General features: G+C 39.7%; 1 protein-coding gene across 1 annotated transcript in view; it reads left to right on the top strand.

The window, feature by feature from the left end:
• Nucleotides 1-20,080, top strand: part of LOC126262621 (sex peptide receptor) — a 1,348,766-nt gene that overhangs the window by 348,688 nt on the left and 979,998 nt on the right. The window contains exon 2 of the mRNA XM_049959378.1: nt 3,135-3,191. The gene's annotated coding sequence lies outside the window, so the exon portion shown is untranslated. The remainder of the gene's footprint in view (nt 1-3,134; nt 3,192-20,080) is intronic.

Here is a 20,080-nt window from a genome sequence, read left to right as displayed (position 1 = left end):
TCATTAAGTTGTTTGTTCTGTTCACTAAGTTGTTTGAAGTTGTCGTCTTGTTCTTTTTTCGATTGTTTAAGACTTTCATTATTTTGTTTGAAATTTTCTCTATGTTGTTTGTTCTGATTGTCGTATTTTTATCGAGTTGTAGTAATACTGCCATAATTTGATCCAAGCCAAAATTAGCGACTCTATTTTCTATCCTATATGCTGGTGTATCTACATTTGTCATGTTTTCTATAACCATTTGGTCATTCGGTAATTCATGAAAAAGTTTGTCAATTGAATGTGCACTGTTGGTCGCTACACCGGAATCAAACAAATCTGACGTACTTTGAGTACTCTGTTCATTTTCGTTACAAAAATTTGACTGTTCATTACATAAATTTTGCAAACCGGGTGTGTCAAGCTGGGCAGCGTTCATTGAAACAGAACGTCCCGCGTCATGAATTGTTGTTAAATTAACAGACGACGCAATTGAATTTGTTTGCTGATCATTAGGATTAAAATCATTATTAATAATCCGCACACGCAGATTGTCTGTAAATAGAGGACTGTCATTAAGACACTGAGTGTCCCAAGTACTATCGGTCAAATTATTCGAGTCGGCTATTTCACTCATTGGACATCGCGATGTTCTGTTAACAGTTTTTCGCGGCATTTCTCACAAATCAAAATTATTCACAAATGAAACAAAGACAATGCAAAATGCAACAAACACAAATACAACAAAGAGCAACAAATTGCCGATGATCTGTGAAAGAAAGAGTGACAAATTAGTAAATGCGTTGTGCCAGATGCAAACTACATTTAAGTAAATAAGAGCAGATATATGACTACTTCTCAGAAGATTCACAAAGAAATACGATCCTGGCCCGATGTCGCCAAGTGTAACCTCCCCACAAAAATTTTAAATAATTAAACGGATTTGAGCCAAGTATAACCTCCCAAAGAATAATAATTAAATGAATTTTTCTAATATTGTAACCTCTGAACAAAATTGGCTCCGATTTATATTCTGTGTGCAGAAATGCATTCACATTTAATGTTCCCACAAAAATTCTTTTCTCATTTAATGTCAAGTTCGAAACAGAAAAATTCCTAAACACCAAAATAACAAAAAAGTTTTGTAACCTGATGAATTTTATGAGGACAGCAGACTGCCTTTCGGCCCTGTATTCTGAATATAAAAAAACAAAAATTCTTACCTCAATAAAACTGCAATTATATCTGCTCTTAATTAGTCAGTTTTCGACACAGCTTCGTGCACTGCTGGCATATATTTTTTTTTTATTCTTGGAAGCAATGATAATGCATTGGAAATTCTTTAAATTGAAATGAATGCTTTTCTTTAAAAGAGTTGCTTTATATTACAAAAATTATTATTGGGGCATTTCTTAGAACAAATGAAATTACAATTAACATACATTATTAAATATGCGCAAGGCTGCTTCTTTACCTTCTACAACAATACTCATCCTCCAGAATCCTGACCAGAGTCGCGAGCAGAGCACACCGCCGACGCATGCCGACTCCCGCCGACTCACGCAGACTACACCAGACTACTAATGTCGACTCGCGCAGACTAGCGCAGACTAGCGCAGACTAGCGACAAGCAACAACTAACGACAAACTACTCTCTGGTCAGAGATTCTGTCATGCCTCGCCCATCGCCGGCGAAGCATACGTCTTACACCATTAGGGCGAGTTATAGGATTTAATTTTACGAGGGTTGGAACTTTAATAGGTTGGTTGGTTGGTTTGGGGAAAGAGACCAGACAGCGTGGTCATCGGTCTCATCGGATTAGGGAAGGATGGGGAAGGAAGTCGGCCGTGCCCTTTCAGAGGAACCATCCCGGCATTTACCTGGAGTGATTTAGGGAAATCACGGAAAACCTAAATCTGGATGGCCGGACGCGAACTTTAATAGTGGTAACTATTTATTTACAGCTCGTACAAAATAGATACGTGTTTCAAAGTTTTACTGACGTTTATAGTAGTCACCAGCATTGTGTCGAACCCTTGCCAGCGATATGGAAGTCGTAGGATACTCTTAGCAGTAGCAGTTGTGTTGACAGTTAGAGCGGCGCGGTCTATTGTCCGACGAATTTGTAGCAATTCTGAAGCGAATGCCATGAAGTGTATCCTTCAGCTTAGAAATCGAGTTGAACTAACCAGGGCTTAATTCAGGGGAGTGCAGTAGGTGGTATAGCACTCAGCAGCCCCATCGGTCAAACAAATCAGCAACAGCTTGCACTGTACGTGGTTGAGGATTGTCCTGCGAAATGATCGTCAGGTCCTGCAGAAAGTGTCACCACTTCTGTTTGTAATCTGGTCATAGGTTCTGTTCCAACATAGAAAAAGAATGAACAACATAGAAACAGAAGTGATGAAACTTTCTGCACGACATGACAACATTTTTACAACAATGCTCAAGCAGGTACAGTGCAAGCTGTTACTGATTTGTTTGCCTGACTGGGCTGCTAAGTGCTGTACCACTTACTGCACTCCCCTAACTTAAGCCCTGGTTAGTTCAACTCGATTTCTAAACTGAAGGATACACTTCACGGCATTCACTTCAAAACTGCTACAAATTCGTCGGCAACAGACCGCGCCGCTCGAACTGTCAACACAACTGGCACTGCTAAGAGTTTCTTACGACTTCCATATTGCTGGCAACGGGTTATACACAATGCTGGTGACTACTTAGAAGGTCATTAAAACTTTGAAACACGTGTCTATTTTGTACGAGCTGTAAATAAATAGTTACCACTATTAAAGTTCCCACCCTCGTATAATAGGTAAGGTTCAGATTGAATTCTTCCAGATATCGCTGAAGAGACGAGAAGTAACAAACTATAAACATTGGACAACATCATAGTAGATCAAACTCAGTATGGCAGGGTAACAAATAAAGTGCAAACAACGAGGTTAAACAACAAATTAACTGTTGTTGTTGATAGTGTTCCACGCGACATGCATGTTACTTTCATTTTGACTGTTACTGACCTCAAAAACTATATTCCAGATTCGTGTAATTATGACCATAATGTTCTTATGACTACTGGCTAAAATAAATTCTTTTAAAATATTTTATGAAACAGAGTATTGAATGTTACTTGAGAACTTTTTCTCATTTATAGGAACTTCCCTCTACTCCTGAATCACGGAGATCGTGGGGGCAGGATCCATAAGCAAAGGTAAGTAGGAAAAAATAAAAAAAAGTCTCGATGTACATCTGTGATGTCATTCGTCACTAAAAATGTACAATATTAAACAAACAAGAGTATCAGGCCCTTGTCGAATGTGAATTCCTGTGAAGTTTTGGAATGAAATACTAGGTAATGTATTTCGACAATGGATTTACAGTGTTAGAAACTTGGTCTCCGGCAAATGCAAAGTTCTACTGTCAATGTAGTTCACAAGTATCTAACTTGTAAGGTTAAATATCTAACATAAAATATTTGAAGGTCTTTGAAAAACGTTTTCAAACTTTTCACTTTGACACACATTTTAATTCAACAAATATAAAAGATATCACTAACGAAGCTTTGAATGTCAGTCGTAAGACCGTCAAGAATGAAGTGAATCAATATCTCGTACCTATTCTTTTGCTAGAAAGAATCGGTAAAGTTACCGCCGTTTCTATTCCAGAAGTTCTCATGTTGCGCTTGTCATTCCTCGTTACGTAAATGCAATTGACGGTGCACGTTACTGAACATAACCGTACCTAGTACTGCTGCTGCTTACTGCTAAATGATACGTCGGTGAAATGAAGTGTTGAGAAAGAACGTGTTGTACAAGGTTTATTGATTTTCAGCAACAGACAGGAATATCTACGAAGTGTATCTGTTAGTATTAACAAAAATCACCATTCATCCCAGCAATTTTCCTACTGCTACTGTCATTTTTCTTTTTCTTTATTAAGTTTAAATCCGATGATACGCACTTTTGAGCTACATTCCAGATTACCATAAATCTGTGACTGCTTGTAACAGTCATACAACCTTCTCTTCATCCAATCATCCAACACTCGATTGTTTCGGCAACGAGTGTGCTCGTTTAATTTTTTTTTGTCTCTTGCATATATTGAGTGCTCGAAAATAACTACTCAAAATGCAACATGCAACATGAATCAAAGAAGAAGTGCAGCAGATGTTATTAATCCAACAGCCAGAATGTATGAAAATCTATTTTAGAAGGATCATTAATATCGATCCCTACGTTACTTAAGGCGTTAGAGAATTTATAATGGAGCATTTATATCTCTTCGTGTGTTAGTTTGCTACCATGATGTGAGTCAAATGAGTCGAAGTGTCGGGATAGCTACGTTGTAGCGACCGCCTTCAAATAGTTCAAATGGCTCTGAGCACTATGGGACTTAACATCTGTGGTCATCAGTCCCCTAGAACTTAGAACTACTTAAACCTAACTAACCTAAGGACATCACACACATCCATGCCCGAGGCAGGATTCGAACCTGCGACCGCAGCGGTCGCATGGTTCCAGACTGAAGCGCCTAGAACCGCTCGGCCACTTCAGCCGGCGCTCGCCTTCATTCAAGGAATTCAACGTGGTATTTAGGTTAGTCGAATCCTCAGTTTCAACACGTAGTGCGAAATGGAAATGGATGCTTTACCCGAAATCATTCAGTTTTACATGTAATGTTTCGTGGTTACCATTTGACTTAGAGTGGACAGTCGTACACTCAAAGAATCTAATACCCTTTTCCGACGATAATAGAAACGCCTATTTATCTCCACAGTTTTAATAATAGAGATGAGTTCATATGGTGAGCTGGGTAATCCGCTTATCGTCAATCCGGGAACAGGCCGATAATGTCCTTCCTAGCCCGCAGCTCGTGGTCGTGCGGTAGCGTTCTCGCTTCCAACGCCCGGGTTCCCGCGCTCGATTCCCGGCGGGGTCAGGGATTTTCTCTGCCTCGTGATGGCTGGGTGTTGTGTGATGTCCTTAGGTTAGTTAGGTTTAGGTAGTTCTAAGTTCTAGGGGACTGATGACCATGGATGTTAAGTCCCATAGTGCTCAGAGCCATTTGAACCATTTGTCCTTCCTAACCAGTCATGGAGTATTACTGATGTAGAATTAGATATTCTGCCTACCTACCATAACCTATCAGACTATGATAGATGCCTTCTGGAGGGCCAGGTATGGCTTTATACGATCGTAGTTACCCGTTGGAGCTCTTTCACAAGACGCTGCTGTGGAAGCTCAACGAATATGCAACATCGCTATGGGGCAACTCCACGGAGCTGCACGTCTATCAACTCTGGAGGGTCATCATTTCTGGACTATCCTTAATTAATCAGCAGTTTGTATTGTCAAACAAAATTTAATCAACCATAAAAAGTGGAAACTTTTTTTTTTTTAATGCGTGGAACAGTGTAAGCCTTAGGTATATGCAGTGTCTGTTACATTAATGTGATTAATCTGTCAAAAGCCTGAACAACCACCTTCAAGCGCGGACCGCTGCGAGGCGTGAGGAAGAGAGTCCAATAGGCTCTGGAGGATACCGACAGGGATGCGGAGCCATGCCGACTCCAGTGTATAGTCCAGCTGTCCTAGGTATCCCCATTGTGGATCCATGGCACGAACAGTCCGACTGAGGTGGACACACAGATTCTCGACTGTGTTTAAATCCGGTGAGTTTGGTGGCTTGGAAAGTTCGACAAACTCATCCTGATGCTGTTAGAACCAAATACGTACACTGCGAGCTCTGTGACAAGTTGCATTCTCCTGCTTGTAGATGCCTTCGTGCCGAGGAAAAGGAAACTGCATTTAGGGATGGTCATGGTACTCAATGACTGATTCATACCTGTGTTGATCAACTGTCTTCCAGTACGACGAGGTCAGCCAGGGAGTACCCTCTGAACTGGACCCTACCGAGACTGTTGCAAATAGTCTACTTTCAGATTTTTCACGACGTACACGACAGCGGCCATCTGTCCGCTGGAACAGGATTCATCTGAAAAGGCCACCTGTCGCCACTCGATAACGTCCAGTTGCGGTATTGGTGAGCAAATTCAATCCTTCGTCGCCGATGGACAGCTGTCAACATGTTTGCGTGAACCGGGCATCTGGTGCAGCAACTCTAGCTGAACGGTCTTTGAGGACAGCGTTAGCGTTCCCTTAATACATCTGGGCAGGAAGTTGCTCAACAGTTGCACATCTATTTGCACGTACGAGGGCCGTTTGAAACGTCCGTGCAAAGTCCGAGAGATGGCACCACCGGCGCTTATCGAGGTCATGTTTAGTTAGTAGCATCTTTGGAAAGAACGCACACCAAGTTTGAGTCATATTGGTCTATTTCTTTGTGTTCGGCATTCGTGTGAATCAAGGAAGTCGAGTGATTGCCAAAAATGGACGATGAAAAATTTCATGTGGTGATTAAACATTACTTTATGAAAGGTAAAACGCCTCAGGAGACCGAAGAGAAGCTTGATAAACATTACGGTGAATCTGCACCTTCGATTAGAACACTTTATAAGTGGATTAAAAATTTTCGTAGTGGCCACATGGGCACAAGTGATGCTGAACGTTCTGGACGCCCTGTGGAGGTTACGACTCCAGGCAGAAGAGTTAAGTTGCGTGAGATTGCTAGTGCTGTGGGCATTTCGAATGAACGGGTACATAATATTTTGCATAAACATTTGGACATGTGAAAGCTATCCGCATGGGTTTCGCGATTGCTCACGCTTGACCAAAAATGGAATCGTTTGAAGTGTTGGAAACAAGGATACATTACTATAATCCAGAGACCAAACAACAATCTAAACAATGGGTAACCAAAGGAGAATCTGCACCAAATAGGCGAAGACCAGTCGTTCTGCTGGAAGGGTTATGGTGACTGTCATTTGGGATTCGCAAGGGATACTTCTCATCGACTATCTGGAAAAGGGTAAAGCTATTACAGGTGCATATTATTCATCGTTATTCGACTGTTTGAAAACCGAGTTGCAAGAAAAACGCCGGCGATTGGACGGCAAAAAGTTCTTTTTCATCACGACAATGCACCAGCATACACATCAGCAGTTGTAGATGCAAAATTAATGGAAACCCCCCACCTCCCTATTCTCCAGACTTGGCTATCTCGGACTACTATTTGTTCCCCAGTTTCAAGAAATGGCTGGCAGGACTAAGATTTTATTCAAACGAGGAGGTGACTGCAGCAACTAATAGCTATTTTGCAGACTTGGACAATTCCTATTATTCGGAAGGGATCAACAAATTAGAACAACGTAGGACGAAGTGTATAAGTCTCCTTTTAGACTATGTCGAAAAACAAAAAAGGTTACCCCAAACACGTTACTAGTTTTTATTTTTGCACATACTTTTCAAACTCCCCTCGTACACATCTTCACCGCCGTCGTTCGTCCCTGTCATCTACGACTTGCGGTGAACCACAGTTACCTCGGCGCTGGTTTTGTATAACGTCATTTTGTCATCCACGGTATATCTTAAACACGGCGGCAAGCGATATGCTTACAAACGTAACCGTCTCGGTAATTCTGCTATCCTTGTGTCGAAAGCCGATGACCATGTCATTTTGGAGGTCAGATGAATCGCTCCGTTATCGAATTACAGCGATTGCACTGTTTCCGCATCCTCCCGACACATTTTATGTATCCTCCACAGGTAGTTCTGACACTGCTGTTTGCGAGCGGCTGTTGCACTTTAACGTCTAACATAGGCGGCTGATACGTTAATGTGACTCGGTCTGGTAGTGGCGCTGCTCTGTAGTTTCGGTTAGCAGCAGCAGCAGGAAACGCCTGGAGCCTGGCTCGCTGTGCGCCAACAGGCGGCGCGCAGCGTTGGACTCCCCTGGTTCGAGCCGTCCAATTATCCCGGGCCGGAATTCTCATTGCAGCGCGCTAATCCTGCATAAGCTGCGCAGCCGGCGACGCTCATATTATGGGCCGTGCGCTCTCCGCTGGCGCGCGTCCCGCTCGCGTCTGCGTGCGGTGCGTAGGCGACGCCTCCGACGTTTCAATAACGTTTCAGTTACCACCAACAATAGCGCTATGATTTACTGATAGCCGGAAGGCGATACGAAAAAAAAAAAAAAAAAAAACAATGGTTTTATGCAAATATGAAGAAGTATCTCCACTATCAGTAATTACGTAGCTTTGGCCTGTGAAATACATTTATATATAGTAGCGCTTTACAAAAGCAGTAAAGTGTTGCAGAAACATTAAAAAACCAGAATTTTTTTCGCTTCCATACACATCATTCCACTCTGTCATAATACAGTAACAAGGGTTCACGGTTCGGAAATCAGAAAACAGGCTCTGTTGCAAATATTTCGTTAGTAATGACGCGTTTCACAAATCTTCAGATTACCTGCAGCAAGCAACAACAATGTTGTTTCAAAAGTTTGTTCGTGAACCCTAAAAATTTTTAATTCATTTGCGTTTTCACCTCTTTCCTCTATCCTCTACCTCCACACGTTTACCATCTCCCATCCTTCCCCCTATCCTCCCTTCTCCTTCTCTGTTCATTTAAACTGACATTACAGTCAATCTTAATAGTTGCCAGTCACTGAAATAGTTTATTTTTTGTGTCACCACTAGTTCATCCACTTTTAAATTTTAAGAATATTTTTATCGTGTCCCTCCATTTTTAATTGGCTCTGTTTAGTATTTACGTCATTTCAATCCCTGCTGACTATCAGCGTCACCACTCGGTGCTTTTATTAAGTTGCGTTCTCACGTCGGTATAGTGTGTGGCCCACTCGCTTCAGCATATAAGTGGTATAGAGCGGTGTTAGTTAACCACTGCGATGCATGACTGTGAGCGCTATCCTACGTTGGCATCGCTTATTGCCGTGGCTTGGTGAGCACCTCACTTCGTTCTTAATCTCGAGCGTACGCGGATTTAATTTGCTATTAATGTTGTAAAATTACGCCTGTAAATTAGAGTTTTTCACTTGCCATTCCATATAGCCATATTTGACGACTGAGGTTTTTGCTACAACGCAATCGTAATTATGGCCTTTGAATATGACTAAGAGGTGTGAGCTGTTCGAGGCAAATGAATTTCTGTAGTTCTCACCTTTAGCTTAGCTATCTTATTAATCGGTGCTAGGCGGCTCCGTTAATAAACAATATTGTTTTAATTATAGATAATCAGAACATACACTAACCGTTCGAAACGCTTCGTTATTAATAAAACCCTTGCAACAAACATAGTTTTCTTTTTTTCTGAAAACTTTCAGTTTTCGGGTTATTACTTTTAATTTAGGACGTGACGATCAATTTGTTTCCAAACATACGAGATAATCGTCTATTATTAACTTTATAATACAGGATCGGTTATAAAAAGTGAACAGAAATGGCAAATAAGCCAATGTGGTATCAGATTGTAACAGAACGTTTCTCTCATATGCTTATAAGTAGCACTAACAGAATGCTTTCGAAGAATTAGGACAGAGTTAGTATGTTTTTTCTTCTTTATATAAGTGCGGCTGCAATGAATTTGGCACACCAACACCACCATTAAAATTCCATCTAAACTCAATGTACTATTTTCATTCACTGTCTTACTACTATATTAACAGTACTACTTCGATGGGATATAACCGAATTGTGGGTTGTCGTCCTTGACTTATTTAACATAAATCGGCATGTATTAGAAATAATATGCCCCAAACACAAGTATTAGATGTGGCGGATAGGTTTTGTAGTTCACACAACGCCAGATTTTGCATTTGAGCTATATCTCGTCATACGAAAAATTTAAGGGAAAGGAACAAAAAATCAACCCCTGCACATTACATTCGCAGACATACGCAATGAATTATGTACATGATATTATTTGTACTTCAACAATGGTTGAGATAGAATCAAGGTAGTGCATCTAATATTTCAGTTGGATGATGTTAAATTAGATTACTGGCTGTATTACATGGTAGAGGGCAGTGGGTCTACGTAAATTTGTGTTCAGCCTAGTGCTCAGTTTAAGAATCACGCGAAGTAATGAGCTCTACAGACAATCATATGCAGTTTCCTTGCATTTTTTCTGTTGTAAGACATGAGGCTGTGCTTTGTGGAGTGTTTGCAAATATTCTGAGTTCTACACGTTTAACTGCTGTATAATATATTGAAACTATTTGGAGCATAATGTTACATCTTCTGTTACACTACTTCATGGTGAGTAAAATTCTGTATATTCGTGAAAACTAGTTACATAGAGTGTTAACGGTTTAACTTTCCTGATTAGAAAAAGTTTATTTGTTGTGAACTAAACCTGGGCTGCCTTCCTACCTTAAACTTCGTGTGGCTGCTGTTGTCCTTATGAGTGCAAGTGGTAAAACTATAGAAAACGGTATCCGAGTCGCCAAACTATCTCAGACTGACAACTGTAGACCTATTTTGCAATTAACTTCCACCAAATAAATAAGAAAGCCAATACTGTAAAGTAAATGAGCTGCCCCGTGAAACTCTGCGTTGTGTAGTGCAGTGAACAGTACCACCATGGTGACGTCACAATATGTGACATTCAGTTTCAATAAACAAAGCTAACAGAATAAAAATAGTACATAAAAATACAAATTATAGTAATACTCACCCAAATGTAACGCTGCACGTAATTTAAAACTGCACTTTATGAAAAACATTACTGTCATTAATTTTGAAATACAACACCCATTTATGAATGACCCTATTCTTTTCTCACAAACTGACACCAACAATTTTTTTTTAGGTTTACCTGCGGCAAAAAAAATTCGGTACTGCTCAAAGACATGGACATAAAAGAGCAACACAGTAACTAGCTAAAGAAAAGAAAACCTTGTGCAGTGCTATGCAAAGACGTGCAACTATACTAGGTAGATTATGCTTGACTTCGAGTTACCGTGTTCCGCTAAATGCAGTGCGGCGACACATAAAATTGAAAAAAATGAGCAATTGCACAATTCCAAATTGTTAAATGAATGAAAACTTTGTTGTGAATGCTGAAACTCATTCTCTGACAATGACAATGATCTTTAAAAAAATACTTTTTATGAAAAAATATTACTCTGCCATGAGATGGTATAGGAGTGGTAAATCTATATCTTTTGAATGTAAGCCATGTGAACTGTAAGTATGCTTAATCGTTTCTGAACAATGAAGCTAACTAACCCGAATCAATAAAGGAAAAAACTTCCACTGACTTTCCATTTTTCGAACACATAATAACTTACGAGCAGGCAAACACGGCAGCAGCAACAGTACCTGGAAATCTTTTACTCAAATCAGTCTTTACCAAATCATATTTACAAAATTCATCATCCCCTATATCTTTATATCTGTTGCCTGCAAGCTATTTCCCACCACGTCGTAGCCTTACCAACACCCAACTCATAATAGTTTCTCTTAGAATACTACAGCAACGACAATACTACTAGCACTCAAAGATCACATTATCACATTGCTTGTACTCAGAACCTGTGTGGTCTTACATATGGACTATTGAAAACTTCTGTTTGAAAATATCCAGTATACAGATATCAAGTATGACACTTTGAATGAAAATAGAGGTTATCTCACTTTTTGAATACCAAAAACAAACTAAAAAATCTTACAACGGTTAAGTCAAGCTTCGTCACTCATGTACCATCTTGTACCTTGAAAGAGAAGGCCTACTTCCATGATAATACGTAATATTTGCAAATTACCAGTGTTTCCTTAATGTCTTAACAATTTTCCTTGCCTATAAAGTGGAAATCTATAGTAGTCGATAGTATATAAAGAGAGAGAAATACTAGAATGGAAATAAATAGTTATTTACAAAGCTGTAAATAGCCAGCATGGTGTCCTTTTTCTTCAAATCCCTAGACAAGCTACTATTTAACCAACACTGTCCACATAGTAAAGTACATTGCATCTTCTACGGAGCACAATAGTGGCAGTACTGTATTTTTTTAGCAAAACCTTTTTCGAGCAGTGTATTTCAAAATTTATTCTTCTTGCTTCAAATATCATTTTCCAACCTCCTTTCCATTGTAGTTACTCACGGTCTTCTGGTATCAACTCATGACGATGCCTCGCGCGTCTATCAATTATGGTTACTTCGTTGGTGGTTGAATGGGCCGTAATTGCCACGCTAAGGTGGTAGTCGTGTCTGTTTTGTGTTTTTCTTTCCATTCTCTGACAGCATCTGTGTTTGTTGCTGGGAGGGTGGGGAGGGGGGGATTTGAGACTATCTTAACTGTTGAATATATGGATGTATAAACTGCGGAAAAACTCTCCCGACATTGAGATTATAACAGAAACAACTGCCGTTGATTCCACATGCAGATCTGATGTGCGCCTGGCTAATTGAATACACACAATGACCCCATTCCTCTGTCTCATGTCCCCTACTCTGCCTGTGTCTCTTCATCCATCTCTCATGTTAACCCACTTCGCGTTACGTTACCTGATCTCATTGATTGTCCAGGTGGCATCAGCACGCAGTACTGAGTAACCAGAGCCTCAGGCACTTTGATCTTCGAGCTTGGACACGACCAACGACTGTCCCGCGCCGCGATACGTTAACTTCAGTGTTACATTGTCAATGAAAACTACGATATGTAGCAGAGTGAATGGCTTGATCAATGTTTCTGTATTCGTCGTTACAGGCGTTTTTTTCCCTCTGTTTGCGCCGCACTTTCGCTGCATTTGTATTTTCGAAGTTAATCAGTTTACTCATTCAAGTGTGTCTCAGTATCAGTGACGTTTCCATATGACAAGTCATAACTTGTTCAAAGATAACTAAGGCAAAAAGAAGCAGTCTAATGAAACGACGAGATGTTTGAATTTGTGTCTTACTGCTGTGAGGAACACTTCGCCGTCATAAGACTGTTTTCGTAACCTCCTTTCCGTGCTGCCACACCTTATCCTCAAGCCAAGTGGAAACATCTGGAACACAAACGAGACGGATTTGCGCATCTTGGACGCAGCTCTGAACTTCCATAGTTGGATATGGCTTGCGGTTGAGCGGCCGGGGTGAGGGTGACTTTCCCATGCTTACGATTTCTTGTGGATTCGATGCAACGATGTCGCACCGCCGTCCGCCATTTACAGAACCAAAAGTGATTTTAAACACCACTAAGCAGCTTACTATAACTCTCTTTCTCATTTATATGTTACACAATGTAGCACGTATGTTTGAATACAATGTAAGAATGTGTTCACTGTTCAGTAACCTAATTAGGCAGCATGTGCTTGGCCGCTACATTGAGATGACACTCCAGATTGACGTAATTGTTTCGAGTCTTGGTAGTTGCTAAAATGTTTGCACATTAGTTGGGTCAGAAAGTAACGAAGGCGATCTTCATTGAAAGAATTTACTTTAAGGTTCTAAGCTGAATACCAATCCTCTGCGTTATATCTTATGAAATGACAGAATTTATTAGCATTGTAATGATCCATACGGTGGATGGGGACGCCAAATACTCTTGGTGCAATTCGAGAGTAATGGACCACCTAGCTCCGTACACCATCTTCCACGTTCCTTCCATTCCACTTCCATCAGTAACAACGCAGAGACTCTATAGCAGAATCACATCTTCAGCTTTCAAACAATATTATTAGAATTACAGACGAGCTGGACGACGACTATTACCAGCTATCTCCAGCTTCATCTTACCAAGAAACAAATGTTCGAAACCGAGTTACCGAAACCCAGTGTAAGTGCAGTACTGACTGCTAACAGACAACACTTTACGGAACAACAGAGAATAGCTCTTCGAATAAAAAAAAGTACCGCCACGTACTTACAGTGTCGAGCGAAGTAAACTTGTATGGAACAACATTGAATTATCTGTACTTATATCTGCCTCACTATTTCAGTTCTTTGGCTTCTTTTTTATTCTATTTTGTGCCTGCTGTTCGTTTGGTGTGCAATTCGTCTTTTACTCCTTCCAGGCATCTCAGAAATTTAGAGCTTAACATTCAAACAGGAAATAAAATAACATGCGTAGAGTGTGAAATATTATGAATGAAAATCTGCTACTGTTTGTAAGCACTTACTAGAGAAAAATTATTATAGACCAGAATTTATCAACACACGTGCAAACCGAAATATATGCCGCGATTATACCGTTTTACTGGTACTCAGCAACATCTCGAAGTAGTACATTTCTCTGAATTGTGTATTATGCCCGTTGTTTTTAAAATTGTCACTGAGTAAACTCACTAAAGGTATTCATTTCTATCTTTTTGTTGTAAGTTCAGTTATCACATTATTTCTGGGATGCTTTAGCTGCACAGGTGAAACATTCCAATGTTAATACTACCCTAATGGCACACAAGTAATGTACACACTCAGCGCTTCATTAATTAAGATGTAATTCATTACAACAATAGAATTTTTAAAAATAATAGACGCATTACACTTATATTGACATCAATTAAATGGCAGCGATCTATAATTGTTTAACGTACTCAGTTTTGTTTGGTAATTGATACATGGATGTGTAGTATGGGTAACTTTCATTGGCACTCGACAGGCCTGGAACCCTCCTCTTTGTACGGGTGTGTTTTTTCACCTGGATGCTTAACGTCGACGACCCTGGATGTGTTCGCTAAGTCACATCCTTATAACGTTTTCGCTTTGATGATGCAGCCCACTGACAGATGCAAAACGGGAGTGTCTTGAAACTGTCATAGCATTTTTTTTTTTTTTACTTTTGGAAAAGTTCTGCTCGATAATGTCACTAAAAATGCAAATTTTGAAACTCCTACCATTCCTATTGTAATATAAACGAGTGTCGCTCATGAATATCTATTTTACCAATTAATGAAACAAACGTAAAATGTTTTGCCAGTTTCATCTTGTTGAAAAATGGCGTAAAATATTCATTAATGGCACCTCGGTAAGTCAGCCAATTCTTTCAAAGTAACAATCGGTGACAATAGAAATAATTATAATTGAGTGAAAGTAGTAACTAAATAATGTAAATACTACATTATCGGCAAACTAAAATTGTATTTCTTGAACTTTTTGTGTCATAATTTATTTTGTGAAAATAATTTCTTAAGTTTACTTGGTGATTTGTAGTCAAGCATTTAAACTGCTCTGAATTTTAATTCATGAAGAATTTCTAAATTGTTGAAACATTAATTCTGTTACATTTATTTGCAAAGTTATTTATTTTCTCTGTATGCGTAAACATTAGTGTGATGTTACGCATTTCTAACAGTAACAGCTCTCACCATATAGAACTTTCCGTTATGAATATTTGCCCTTTTTAAATTTAAGTTTATAACATTTACCTTTCCTTAGTAAATTAAAACATAGCCGGAAATTCTCCCTATTATTTCGTACACTGTTTTCAGTTGGTTTCGCGTACAAATATCATTTTCGTTAGGAGACGTTTATTCAGATGAGTTACGTAATAATTTCCTGTTCTGATAACCAAATGACCAATGGACACAGTTCGCCCTATTGGAATGGTCACCGAATTTAAACACAACTTCACTGATGTGGTATGAGTTATTCATACTTTCGTAGTATATTTGTTTGCCTTGTTTATGTTTGATTTGCCCTATCTCTTAACGTAAGAAGAAGGTAGACTAAGTTATTCGTACAATTTTCCCCATAATTACTGACTGATTTGTATACCATTGCTTTAATTTTTTGATCGGATTAGGCTCACGTGATCACGACCTTTTGCACAGCCGATTGGAAAGGGTCAATTTTTCAAGACGGATCGCCCGTGAGTGTCTTGTGTACAAGCAAGATAGTCAACATCTTGATGCCGGCCGGGGTAGCCGAGCGGTTCTAGGCGCTACAGCCTGGAACCGCGCGACCCCTACGGTCGCAGGTTCGAATCCTGCCTTAGGCATGGATGTGTTCGATGTCCTTAGGTTAGTTAGGTTTAAGTAGTTCTAAGAACTAGGGGACTGATGACCTCAGAAGTTAAGTTCCATAGTGCTCAGAGCGATTTGAACCAACATTTGAATTCGTAACAGATCTAACTGGTGCAGAGACACTCTCAGTGGAAGTGTACTGTAAAAGTTAAACGTAAAATATGTAATCAAAAGTAGATAGACACCTCAAAAAACATACGTATTTTATATTAGGTGCATTGTGCTGCCACTTACTGCCAGGTATTCCATATCGGTGACCTCAGCAGTCATTAGATATCGTGACGTACAGGGAATCATGATTGAGTGAGATACCCGTACTGCGTCCATGTGTGATTGCTACCACGAGCGTTGTTTGTTGTGGACAGTTACTATTGTTTTACTTCGCAAAGAAATGACAGAACCGCTAATAAAATTTTTTATCCGCTGTTCATCTTCAGTGTGTCCTAACGTACTAGCTGCTGAGCACGTCTAGAATTATTTGTAACTTCTAATGAAGGATAAGAAGGACTTTTATATTATATTAACAGAGACAATGGTTACGACCTGAGCACATATCGAATAGGGTCTTGGCCACAGAAAACGTGGAAAAAGCTATAGCAAACAGCGGAATATAGCAAGGGATACTCCACCATCCGTAAACAACGAAGCGATACATAGCAAGCATTACAAGAGAGAGGAACGAAAATGTTCAAATGCGTGTGAAATCTTATGGGACTTAACTGCTAAGGTCATCAGTCCCTAAGCTTACACACTACTTAACCTAAATTATCCTAAGGACAAACACACACACCCATGCCTGAGGGAGGACTCGAACCTCCGCCGGGACCAGCCGCACAGTCCGTGGCTGCAGCGCAGAGAGGAACGGATAAGCTATTCCAGATTTCAGTTTATTTAACATTATTAACATTCTATCACATTTGTTGGATGAAACTTCTAATGAAGTGTGATTTCTGTTTGACTAGCCGAGAAACAGGACAGGTAAAACTTATAATAACTGTTACAAATAAGTTTTTAAACTTATACAGTGTCCCAACATTTTCAGAGTACCGCTCCCTGCGTTGCCTTATCGAAACACCTTGGGTTTCCATCTTTTTGTTGTAAGTTCAGTTATCACATTATTTCTGGGATGCTTTAGCTGTACAGGTGAAACATTGCAATGTTAATACTATGCTAATGGCACACAAGTAATGTACACATTCAGCGCTTCATTAATTAAGATGTAATTCATTACAACAATAGAATTTTTAAAAATAATAGACGCATTACACTTATATTGACATCAATTAAATGGCAGCGATCTATAATTGTTTAACGTACTCAGTTTTGTTTGGTAATTGATGCATGGATGCGTAGTATGGGTAACTTTCATTGGCACTCGACAGACCTGGAACCCTCGGCCAGGGCGGCCGAGCGGTTCTAGGCGCTACTGTCTGGAACCGCGCGACCGCTACGTCGCAGGTTCGAATCCTGCCTCGGGCATGGATGTGTGTGATGTCCTTAGGTTACTTAGGTTTACGTAGCTCTAAATTCTAGGAGACTGATGACCTCAGAAGTTAAGTCCCATAGTGCTCACAGCCATTTGAACCAAAGTGTGTTACTCTATTTTCCTGTGTTACCAGCGGAACAACTTGCTTAGGAGAAGAAGAGATAGCGCAACGCACCACGTACGTAGTAGACACTGATTCTTTGGCTATTCCACTGAAACATCCGTGGAACCAGTTCGATGAATAAAATGGTACAAAAGAATTTCTCAACATATGCCGCAGTTCGTATTACAGCATGAAGGTGCAAACTAATTTTTTAAGATAATTTACAATTGAAGTTGTATCACAATGACAGCCATACAAACGCCTCTCATGTTCAATCAGACAGAAAGTGTTTCAGTTAATTTTCTATATTTCATTGTCAAAACGTGAAACAGTGTTAGCAGTTTCGATGAAACATGAGATCAACAATGCGAAAGCATTTACAGCAAATGTGAGACGCTACTTGGTTTTTTCCCACATTAAAATTATTTGTCTTCGCAGTATATGAATTCGCGTGTCGCTTTGGTAATGATGGGCACAAACACGATAGTTAAATAATAATTGAACACTGTTGCTCATAATGGAAGCATCCTTCGTATAATCAAGGATGACGGTCAGATTTACCCATCTTCAACAATGAAAATGATATGTGGACAATGGACATGCATTCTTTTAACATTCATAGATTTGTAATTGACTGGTCTATAAATTTTTGAATTATCAGAGGAATTTAAGGTCAGGGCGAGGTGAACCCGAAAGACGCAGAAGAGATCCCGAACAACTCATGTGCTTCCAGTCCTCAGCAGTGTTGTTGTGTATCACGATTGTGAAGTATAGTTGACTGTAGCTCTAACAGGTAGGCAGCTCCCTGTTTTATTAACTTATGAGCGCCAAAATAGGTAGGATGCCCACAGCATTAAACACAGGCTACTTACGCAAGTTATTTCAACGTGCTGTTACTAAGAAGCACAACAGCTGTATTAAGGCACATTTATTATGACATAAGTTTTTATCCAGTGAACTACGTCACATGACAATTCGTAGACTTGTCGTTGAAACCGCAAGACCTTAAGCTGGTTACCTGAAGATTTTCACCTAATGAAACCTTTCGAGACATATTAAATATACCTTAATACAAGTGTGGTGGTTCTTATTTGTGTTAACATGAACCAGCTGTGGAGCCCTAGTTGATCAAAGTGATTTTCAATGTTGTATCGACAGATAAACAACTTATCAATAAGTTCACAGCAGATTTTCTGATTTCGGTGACCAAATCGGAAATGGTAAGGTACAATAGGAGATCTCAGTAGAGTAATTTCAAACTATTCCTCAAATGTAATTATTTGCTGCTGCCAATTCACTAGAGAGTGAGTGCACGAAACGAGAACACCTAATAATTATCGATGAGGCCGAAGAGAACGTCAGTGAATAATGTATAAACCATATGAACATATAAAAATGAAACAGGAAACAAAGCTTATAATCCTTGAGAGTGTTGATGTACTCTCCAAAGGAAACAAAGGCTATAATCCGTCACGATATCGAGGTACGCTAATCATACTATTATATTCGACTATCATTTTATTCTCAAAAGTCACTAATTTACTTTCATTGGTGGCCTTTCGTAGCGAAATACTACGCACAGTGCTATAAATCGAATCAAGAATAACTGTCGTAACACAGCAAGCATAGTGTTCGCAATGACTACTATGAGTCAGAGTCCTTGTGCAGTGCAGTATTCGACTAGGCAGCACAAATTCCTGATGCTTACCAAATTCATCCAAGTCTCTATGCAGTGTTCAGTCACTGTTAACTTTACTAGCATTCAATGCTTAAAGAGTCACAAAATTACAGACTGATATACTGGTAAATAAACAACTTCCCAATAGGTATACATAAAAAAAATTAGTAACATCGAACACACTTGAATAAGTGCAACACTCTCGCCCATCCATTTTTACCAACAGCCTAATCCAACCAGCTACGAACATCAGAAGAGCCATACACCACCTCTGCTTTATCCTTCCTCAACTATGTCACTTGACTACTATTGTATTCATGTCAGATCATGTTCTAGACTAGCATTAGAATACAATTACAATTCTTTTAACTTACTTCATTTTTAAAAAATTAAGACATACAGGGCTACTATAAATGGTTCATTCGTTTTCTAAGATCTATCATTTTCAAAGTATTCCACATACAACCACGGATGAGGGGATTCCCGTGTTTTTGGAATATGAAATTCTCGGAGAGAGCAGTCACTTGTGGCAATAATCAGGACTGAAACATATCGAGGTAAGGAGTACCCGGCACAGTCTTCTCATAGAAGAAAAACATTCCGTTTAGCTTCATCTGTGACATTGCACAGAACACATTAAACTTCGGCGAATCTCATTCCGTTTCGTGAGTATTTTCCATGTTCCATGCTCTCTCGTCATGGCGATTAACGTTTACACGTAAACGGAAGGTTGCTTCGTAGCTAAATATCAGCTTGCAAGCGAAATGTTGCTTCTCAAGTGCTTACTGCTTTCTGATGCACAATTAAAGGCGCCAACCATAATCTTTCCGTTTTAATTGTAGCACGAGTTGCAGACGGTACGGTCTGAAATCTAGCCGAGTCGAAAAATCTTCTACATAGTTTGCCGCATGCGCGTACCGTTACTTTTCTTCCCCCCTTGATTGCATCCGGCAATGTGGTTGATCGGC

This window comes from Schistocerca nitens, chromosome 6, assembly GCF_023898315.1.
Source record: "Schistocerca nitens isolate TAMUIC-IGC-003100 chromosome 6, iqSchNite1.1, whole genome shotgun sequence".
NCBI lineage: Eukaryota > Metazoa > Arthropoda > Insecta > Orthoptera > Acrididae > Schistocerca > Schistocerca nitens.
This window is presented reverse-complemented; position numbering and strand designations above follow the sequence as displayed.